Here is a 10,771-nt window from a genome sequence, read left to right as displayed (position 1 = left end):
GGTATTGACTACTGTAGTAATTTCATTTCCTCTTGTCTGTCAAATTATGTTGATGTGTATGGAGAAGGAAGTGCTGTATTTGTTTTATGTCCTATCCACAAAAAAAAAACTGAATGCAGACTTTTTTCCCCCTGTTAGGTTCTATAAACATAACAATCAGAGTTCAAAGAAAAAAAAACATCTTAATTAAAACTGGTTGATTTTGTATGAAAAAAATAGTGACATAATGGCTATTAAAGGAGAGCACCACATACATTAAGAATTCCAAGATATACAGAGCTGTACAGTATTTCCGTGGCCTTGGCAAGTTCAGTCATTTGTAAATACGAGCTACTCTCAGAAAGATAGGAAAATTCCTGTCTACCTGTTACAGAAGCAGTTTGTGAACTATCTATTTCAGACCTCCTATCTCATCTAAACTTAAGAAATTCAAACCATAACTGTAAATCTGATTATTCAGTCAGCACTCTGACTGTCCTGCATGCCTATCTCTGGTTAGAATATGGTGGGCTACTTGAGATGGACAAGCCATAATGTCAATGGCTTTCACCTTCTACTGGCAAACTATAATAAGACACTATTTAATTTTAGCTACGAGGAGTTGGAGGGACTAATGGTGTGGTGGAAGAGAGGAAACCCCATCTTTTAAAAAAAATGTTTTCTATCGCCACAGGACAAAATTAGAATGTATTTGTTTATTACTCAATTTAATTAAAGGGAATTATGATTTAAATTAGGCCTAATTAATTTGAATTAAAGTTAATTTTAATAATTAAAAATTATCTTCTGTGCAGTCAATATATACCCATTAATATGGAAGTTGAAAATGTCATCATACAGTTTCTTCTAATACATTTTATTTGTATAGCACTTTTCATGACTAATAATCACAAAGTGCTACACAGTACAACAACAGCACGAAAATACAAAGTAAAGTGAAAGCTTCTTTTTAATTTTTTTTTTTAAAAAGAAAGGTTTTCAGGCCCTTCTTAAATGAGTTGGTGGTTTGTTGAGCCCGTAGACAAGGCAAGGCACCTTTATTTATATAGAGCATTTCATATCAAGGAAAAACAAGAATGGGTGGTGGACCAACAGGTACTCGGGAAACGAAAACAAAGAAACAATTAACGATGAATAAGGAAACACGGTTAGAGAAAACGAGCATGAGTAATGGTAGCTAACCAAGAGAGACACAATACCACGTAAATGCGAACAGAGGTCTGGCGCCGAATGTGAGCCACATCCGGCTATTTATCCAGTAGGCACTGATGAGGGGATGAGCCACAGCTGGGCAGAACCACGCCTACCAGCCCTGACAGACAAACACAAAGGGAAAGACACAAGCAGGGAGAAACAGACAGAGGGCGACAAACTCACACAAAATGAAGAGGGAAGGGCCTGACAGGACAGGGATCCTGAAAGTGGGAATGTCACGAGAGTTTAGCCAGACCCTCTGACCCGGTCTGTACTTAGGAGCAGGGATGCGACAGCGATCCGCCATCCTACGATTCTGCTCTGCCGTGCGGAAAAGTACCCCTCAGACCTCTCGCCAGATCCGACGGACCCTCCCGAGGTGATGTTGAACTGAGGGAACAGCGATCTCTGCCTCCTGGGCAGGAAAAAGAGGAGGTAAGTACCCTAATGAGGCCTCCAAGGGTGATATACCTGTGGCGGAGCAGGTGAGAGAATTGTGGGAGTATTCCACCCAGGACTGTTGAGGCGACGACAATGAGGGATTGGGGGCACAGACACAACAAAGAGCGGTCTCCAGATCCTGATTGGCCCTCTCCGTCTGTCCGTTTAACTGAGGGTGGTAACCCGAGGACAAGCTGACACTGGCTCCCAAAGCCTGGCAGAAGGCTTTCCAGACCCAGGAAGTGAACTGGGGCGGCTGTCCGAGACAATGTCCAGAGGGATCCCATGGAGACGGAATACATGATCCAACAAAAGGGATGCTGTCTCCATCGCTGACGGCAGCTTCAGCAGGGGAACAAAATTAACCATCTTTGAAAACGGTCAACGATAGTCATAATAGTGTCTTTACCTTGGGAGACCAGCAGACCGGTAACAAAGTCCAATGCGATGTGCGACCATGGTCACCGGGCACCGGAAGAGGACGGAGAAGGCCCGCTGGAGGACAATGAGAGGCCTTGCCTCTAGCGCAGACGTTGCAGGCCTGGACAAACTCTCGGGTATCTTTGGTCTTTGTCTTTCACCAGAAGTGATGGTGAAGGAGAGAGAGGGTCCTAGTTACTCCGGGATGGGAGCACCTGGGAGGAACACTGGCGGGAACAAACAGAGGTGTTAGGTGTGTCTCACCGTTGTTGTTTTCACTATCTGACCTGATTCAGTAGATATTTTTTAGACTTGGTCTTAAGTTTCTAAAGACAGTAACTGAAGGTGTTTACTGACAGCAACCCTCTTCTCTTTATTGCCAAAAACAATGATTTCAGTTTTTTCTTGATTTAAGTGAAGGAAATTTTGGTTCATCCAATTTTTGCGTAAGGGAATATTTCCTTGCCCTTTGAGTAGAAGCCTTTATGAAAAAGTAATTCATGACCGTTGTCCTTTCTCGTATCCATCTCAGCGCTACTGTCTCAGCTACGCTCTGTTGTTGTTCTCAATCGTTTCTGTCTGGTTGCAATTTCTCTTTCTACTCTGAAAAAAAGAAAGGTTGACACAGAAAACCACCAGTTCACCAGAGAACGGACATAGAAGTTTTAGTTTCTGTCACTGTGAAGCTTGTGTTTACTCTGCAGCCATATCTGTGTAAAGAGGATAAGGTGATAAGGCATTTTAAGAAAAATCATGCAACTCTGCATTTATGTTACGTTCATTTTTCTGAGTCCAGTTTTTGATTAATTGATGTAAGCCTGGTAAAGCAAATAGTAACTGAAGTAATCAGATAAATGTAGTGGAGTAAAAAGTAGAATATTTCCAAGGACTAACCCCTGAGGAACTCCCCATGTCATAGCCACTTCAGCAGTATACTGTGATCCACAGTGTCAAAGGCAGCACTAAGATCCAACAGGACCAGATCTGACACCTTGAGTCAGTGTTTAACCTTATGTAATTTAACACTAGAGTTCAAGAATTTGAATAGAATAGATTAGAATAGAATAGAATTACTTTAATTATCCCAGACTGGGAAATTATTTTGTAACAGGAGTAGTGGGTCAGCAAAGAAAACACATAAATAGAATACATAACATAAATAGAATCCAATACATACATAGTGTATATATACAGTGCACTATAAACTATAAACAATAATAACATATATACCTTTTTTCTTTCCGCTGCTTGTCACGTCCCTGTCCGCCCGAACAGTGCTGAAACCGGGAATCGCCACGCTGTGGTCCGGGATGTGTGAGTGAAGCCATGTCTCCGTGAAACACAACACACTGCACGCACGATATTCCCTCTGAGCCTTTATCAGCGCGGCGAGCTCGTCCGTCTTGTTCCCTAGAGACCTCACGTTTCCCATGACGATCGCCGGTACAGCCGGTCTGTGTCTCCTCCTCTTCACTGTCCGTTTCACTCCAGCTCTGCAGCCACGGCGTCTCCTCCGCTGCTCCTTCAGGACCTCAGGTCTGCTGCTGTTACAGGCTGCCACCTAGTACGGCGCCATAGCAACCACAAGAGCCACTTGCTGAGTTGATTAAAAACCGCTTTCTCAACAGTATTGGCTATAAAGGGAAGATTTGAGACGGGTCTGTAATTCGTTAAAATGGGGGTATCCAACATTCTCTTTTTTAGAGTGGCTCGATGGCAGCTACTTTTAGGGGTTTAGGAAACGTGCCGGATTGAAGTGAGCAATTTATTGTTTGCTGGGGGTGTCCCGGACTAAAATTGTTCATAGTCTAATCTGATTCGTTACATCTTGCCTATAGTCAACTAATCATCGAATCAGTTGGTTTTATTTGCTCATGAAAAACCCTCTGTTCCCGGGTGGCGAGCGATGGATATGAAGCAGACAGCAGGTGCACGTGAGTCCAGCGCTGCATGGTCACGCGTGTCAGGCAGAGGGTTACTGAGGGATGTGATTTTTGATTTCTGATAGGAGCATCTTATTAAAAGTATTTGTTGTTGAAACATAAATGTGTTGTTTGTATCTTTCTTTGACTATAGCTGACGGTATATTTAGAACTGTAGTTTCACTTTCACAGCGCTGTGTCAGACTGTGTCGGATTGAACGTCTATAATAAAAAACAACAAATGGGGAAATATTAAAATGAAATTATGCTGATGAGTAAACAGTAGCGGACTGTTGTATTTCTGGCCCCCAGATAGATTTAAAGCCCAGCCAAAATACTCTCTGACGGTGCCAGATCCTTGATAGAACAACTTAGTCTAAGAGGGGGAGGGGGTTATTCCTGCACACTATCAGAATCAGAATCAGAAATACTTTAATAATTCCAGGGGGAAATTGTTTTTGTATCTATCTATTTATATATATATATATACTGTATATAGAAAATATCTAATTTACAATAGTAATATATACGGATGAAGGTACTGTAATAATGTGCAAAGAACAGATTGTTTATGATTGAGTCTGTATTACAGAGAGGGGGGACAGGCTCTCCGAGGGATGCATTGTATAGTTTAATGACCACAGGCAGGAAAGATTTCCTGTGGCGCTCTGTGCATCTGAGTCTTCTGCTGAAGGTGCTCCTCTGCTGGGCCAGTGTGTCGTAGAGAGGGTGGGAGACATGGTCCAGGATAGACCAGAGCCTGGACAGCATCCTCCTCTCTGCTACACCAGAGCCTGGACAGCATCCTCCTCTCTGCCACGGTTGTCAGGGTGTCCTGCTCCTCCACCACGACATCACTGGCCCTCCTGAACAGTTTGTTTAGTCTGTTGGTGTCTGCAACCTTCAGCCCACTGCCCCAGCATGTAACAGCGAAGAAGATTGCACTGACCGCAACAGACTCATAAAACATCCTCAGCATCGTCCAGCAGATGTTAAAGGACATCAGCGTCCTCAGGAAGAAGAGCCGATTTTGGCCCTTTTCGTAGACAGCCTCTGCGCTTCTAGTCCAGTTCAACTTATTATACACCCCCAGGTACTTATACTCCTCTACAATGTCTGCAGGGACCCCCTGGATGGAGACACAGGTGTTTTCACCCTCCTCAGATCCACTATGAGCTCCTTTGTTTTAGTCACATTGATCTGCAGATGATTGAGCTCACTCCAAGTGACAAAGTTGCCCACAATAATCCTGTATTTATTTTTATCCCCTTTCCAATGCAGCCAACTATTGCTGAGTCATCAGAAAACTTCTGAAGGTGGCAGGACTCAATAGTTGAAGTCTGAGGTGAAGAGTGTGAAGAGAAAGGGAGAGAGAACAGTCCCCTTTGGGGCCCCAGTGTTGCTGACCACCCTGTCAGACACAAAGTTCTGTAGGCGTACATACCGTGGTCTGCCCATCAGGTACTCCACAATCCAGAACCCTATGGGGGCCTCCACCTGCATCGCAGCCATCTTCTCACCCAGTAGAGCTGGGCGGATGGTGTTGAATGCACTGGGGAAGTCTAAGAACATGACTCTCACAGTGCTCGCAGGCTTGTCCAGATGACTTTGGCCTATGTTCAGCAGGTAGGTGATGCAGTCCTCAACTCCCAGACAGGGCTGGTAAGTGAACTGTAGTGGATCAGTGAAGGGCCTGACCATAGGCCTTACCTGCTCCAGGACGAGTCTCTCCATGGTTTTCATGATGTGGGATGGCAGGGCCATCGGCCCGTGGTCTTGAGGGCCACTGGGACACGGCGTCTTTGTCAGAGGCACGAGGCAAGATGTCTTCCACAGCACAGGGACCCTGTGGAGGTGGAGGCTCAGGCTGAGGACTTGATTCAGCACTCCACACAGCTAGGGGGCACCCTAGGAAATACACCATCGGGGCCTGCAGCTTTGCCAGAGAGGAGTCTTGTCAGCTGTCTTCTCACCAGATCAGGCGTGTAGGACACTGTAGAGGTGACCGTTGGGGGAGGGCTGAGGGCATCAGGTTGTTGAGGACATGATGTAGAGCAGGGGGAATGGTGGAATAGGTAGGTGTGAAATTAGGTGGTGAGGGAAAGGTAAGGGATCTGTAAGGAGGAGGAGTAGGGGGAGGTAAAGTGGCAGTAGTTGAGGGGGCACCAGCAGCAGAGTCATCTGGGGGATGGGCCGCAGTATCAAACCTATTAAAAATAGGTTCAGTTCATTGGCCTGGTCCACACGGTCCTCCAGCCCTGTGCTACCAGTCTTCTGGAACCTGGTGATGGTTCTCATGCCACTCCACACATCCCTCATGTTGTTTCACTGTTGTTTATTCTCCAGCTTTCTCCTATAATTGTCTTGAACCTCCTTGATTTTAAGTTTGAGTACCCCCTCCACTCTCCTCACCTCATCACGGTCGCCATCTCTGAACACTCTCTTCTTTTCATGGCCTTAATTTCCTTGGTGATCCAAGGTTCGTTATTAACGTAGCAAGTTACAGTTCAAGCTTAGTCATTACAGTCCACACAGAAATTGATGTAGGCCGTGATGCACTCAGTGAGCCCATCGATGTCCTCCCCGTGCGGCTCACAAAGTGCAGGCCAGTCAGTCACTTCAAAGCAGCCCTGCAGTGTCTCATAAGCCTCCTCAGACCACCTCCTCAGAGTCCTTATGGTCGTAGGCTTCCTCTTCACCAGAGGAACATAGCAGGATTTGAGGTGAACCAGGTTATGATCTGACCTGCCCAGAGGGGGGAGAGAAGAGGAGATGTATACATCCTTAATGTTAGCATACATCAGGTCCAGACAGTCATGTCTCCGTGAAACACATCAGACTGCACTCACGGTACTCCTGGTGGCTCCGTCAGTTCATCCATTTTGTTGTAGAGAGACCGTTCATCTCTCATAACAACAGAGGGGAGACAAGGCTTAAATCTTCTCCTCTCCATAGGCCCGTCCCGTCTCGACCCTCCTCTATTGCCCAAATGATGCTTCCAACCTCTGCATCCCCGGTGTGTTTTTAAAGAAACACGAAAACTAGCCAAAGTCATCTCATTGTAGAGGGCAGAACTTCAAAGAAGATAGGGTGAAGAAACAGAATGAACAAAAAGAGAATAAAAGTTAAAAAGTTTAAAAAGGTGAACTCAAAGGCTGGAGCAGCAACAGGAAGGCAGCATGCAACTTTCGCGAATGCACACTATTGAGGAGCCTTCTAAGGAGATAGATTAAAAGCACAGAGTTATTTTCACAATTTTAGCAACAGTATTTATTAATAGGCTTATATGTATACACACATGAGCTATTCATCATGATTTATTGGGAGAAACCAAGCATCTATATGTAAAATCAGACATTCAGCACCGCCAGAGCCAGAATGGAAGAACCGATTGTTTCATAACCACATTTTACAGCGATTGGACTATGAGATTGGCAGTCAAATCAGGCTTCTCAGAGCGAGTCGTCAAATAGTCGACTATTCGGGGTCCCCCTAGACAGAGCTTACAATAGTTTTAGAAAACTCAGGTGGCTTAAGATGATGAACTGTTTCTTCTACCGTTTTTTGGTCAAGTGTATTAAACTCTGACATTACAGTTGATTTATTCCTAGGTGATTCTAGGGATGGCATCATTGTATTATTTTGCTGATTTGTGTGGGTATTTAGCCTTATAGATTTGATTTTCTCATCGAAAAAGTATTCATTGCCCTTTTCTGTGGAGGAGAGTTCTGAAACTATCTCTTTTTTTTTGGGGGGGGGGGGGGGGTTGTAAGCTTATCAACCATAGTAAATAGAGTGCGAGTGTAATTTATGTTCTTATTAATAATTTCAGAAAAGCATGGCTGTCTAGCCTTGAACAACCCATGTTTAAAATTACAAAGACTTTGTTTGTAGAGGTTATGGTGAATTTGAAGTTTAGTTTTTCTCATTTATGCTCTTATTTCCTGCATTCTGTTTTCAGAGCCTTTACCATCATAGTTTTCCTCCATGGTGTTCTCTGTCTGGTCATGATCATCTTAATTTTAATCGGGGCAATGGTATCCATGACATTTGAGATTTTGCAGTTGAAATTATCCAGCAGTTCCTCAACTGGGCTTGGTGACTTTTGGATGAGGGTTGTTTCCGAGGTGGTGGAGTGGGAGGGGGTGGACGGTGTGGGAGGTTATTGGGGGTAAAAAATTTGATCCTGGCATGGTGTTAGTTGGATTCCAGTGTTAACAAGGCTCTACAACCCGTCGGGGAAATCCAGAAATGGAGCGACAGCTTGTAACAGCAGCTCCTGTCGTGTTTTTTAAACTTTGTTATTTGTTGGTTCAGTCTTTTTGTCGAATTATCACATTCAATACATAAACGTTGAGACAATGGCTGGCCTAAGTTTTGTTACTGTTCTCTGGGTTCTTCTGTTACTTTTTTTACTTTTTGAAACAGAGAACCTTGCCGGTAGTGGCAGCTGACAGCAAAACTGCAAACCGAACATCCAGATGCTTTCATGGCTATTAAAGGTGATTTTTATCATGCCTAACTAAACAACATCTTAAATAATTTCCATCAGTATGTTGACTGCCCCACCAGAGACAATAAAACATTTGATTTATTATATGCTAATGCCATGGACGCATATGGTGCCGCAGACTACAGACCAGTCGCCCTGACATCTCATGTGATGAAGGTCCTGGAGAGACTGGTCTTGGCCCAGCTGAGGACGTTTCTGGACTCTCTGCAATTTGCCTATCAGCCCCATTTAGGAGTCAATGACGCTGTCATCTACCTGCTGCAACCAGCCCATATGCATCTGGATGGTGGGGGAGGCACTGTGAGAATCACGTTCTTTGATTTCTCCAGTGCTTTCAACACCATTCAGCCTCTGTTCATGGGTGAGAGCTGCGGGTGGTGGGTGTACGACTCGATGATCTCCTGGATTACTGACTACTTGACTGGCAGGCCACAGTTTGTGCGTCTGGGCAGAGACCTGTCTGACGTGGTGGTCAGTGATACAGGAGCTCCACAGGGAACTGTGCTTTCTCCTTTCCTATTCACCTTTTACACCACTGACTTTCAGTACAACACTGAGTCATGTTACCTGCAGAAGTTTTCTGACGACTAAGCTGTTGTCGGGTGTGTAAGGGGAGAGGATGAGGGTGGGTACAGGACACTAGTAGACAACTTTGTAGAGTGGTCCGAACAGAATCACCTGAGGCTGAACGGCAACAAGACCAGAGAGATGGTGGTCGACTTCAGGCAGGAAGGAGAGGATGCCTTCACAGCCACTTAGGATGAGGGGGGAGGTGGTGGAGGAGGTGGAGGACTACAAATACTTGGGAGTGGTGATCGACAACAGACTGGACTGGAAATCTAACACAGAGGCTGTGTACAAGAAGGGGACGAGCAGAGCTTCTACCAGTCAGTTGCCGCTAGCGCCATTTTCTTTGCTGCTGTGTGTTGGGGTGGCTGCATCAGAGCCAGTGACACCAACAGACTTGATAAAATCATCCAGAAGGCTGGCTCTGTACTTGGTCTCAGGCTGGAGTCTTTTGAGTCTGTGGTGGAGAGGAGAACGTTGAACAAACTGTGATCATTCATAGACAATGATCAGCGAGCCTCTCCATCACACAGTGGTCAGACAGCACAGCACCTTCTCACACAAGCTGCTCCAATTCCACTGTCGAAGGGATAGATACAGGAAATCTTTCCTGCCACATGCATCACACTGTACAATAACAGTTCCACTGTTCAGAACAATACAATCAGAAGCACCTTATGTTTTTCTCATAATCTGTCCACTGCATCTTAGATTATTATATGTTTACAATTGCACTGCAATCAGTCCGCTTATTTATACATTTTATTTTTTAGGTATCTTTTATATTGTATTTTTATATTAATGCTTTGATGTGTCTGTGCACTGAAATTCCCCAGCTTGGGATCAATTAAGTATTTCTATTCTATTCTATTCTAAGTGGAGAGAGTAGGGGATTGGATAGGGTCTGGGGGGTTTGGAGTCTCCTGTTGGGGCTTTGGGAGACTCCCCTTTTTGGGGATAATCCACTTGTTGGGGTGAAGATGGTGACGTTGCAGGTTCTTTCTGAGTCCGCTGTCCTCCATGGTCAATTTTTATCTCAGCGCCCTCACCAGAGTCGCCGTCCTATCTTTTGTTTTGGATTTTCTTGTCTCTTGTCCTTGACAGGGACTGCTGGTGCCTCACGCAAAAAATAAAAAATGTTGGAACTTAGCAGATGTACTCCAGACTTCATTCATTCATTCATTCATTTTCAACCGCTTATCCCGGGGTCGGGTCATGCCTTAAAGAGGTTGAAATGTCAATAAAGTTCATTGATTGAGCAGTACACGTGTCTTTGAGCCATCTGTTTAGCATCATCAGCCTGCTGAATATCTCATCTCCTAGCAGAACTGTTGGTAGTGGTCCACTGAAAAACACTTTAGTATTTAAAGACTGAACTTTGTTTATTAGATCAATGAGGTCTTGTTTGAATACCTCCGATTGTTGCTTCACAACATCAAGGGCTCCTGTGTGGATGATGAGAGACTTCAGTGTCGGATGCTCAGCAGCAATCTTAAGGATCTTCTTTGAGACATCAAACACCACGTCATTGGGAAAACAGAGTACCTTGGTACAAAGGTACTTGCTTCAAAAGCATTTATCTCATTCACAGCTCCGTCACCCACTATCAGAGGCCCAGTGGTTAGCTCTTTCTGTAGCCCTTTAACATATGGTTTAGCCTCATACCTTTCTCTAGTCCTGGGAGATGAGCCTTCTTTTGGGGAGTCGGGGTCTT

Source organism: Echiichthys vipera (assembly GCF_963691815.1).
Source record: "Echiichthys vipera genome assembly, chromosome: 8".
Classification (NCBI taxonomy): Eukaryota; Metazoa; Chordata; class Actinopteri; order Perciformes; family Trachinidae; genus Echiichthys; species Echiichthys vipera.
The sequence above is the reverse complement of the archived record's forward strand: the minus strand, read 5'-3'. Positions refer to the sequence as shown.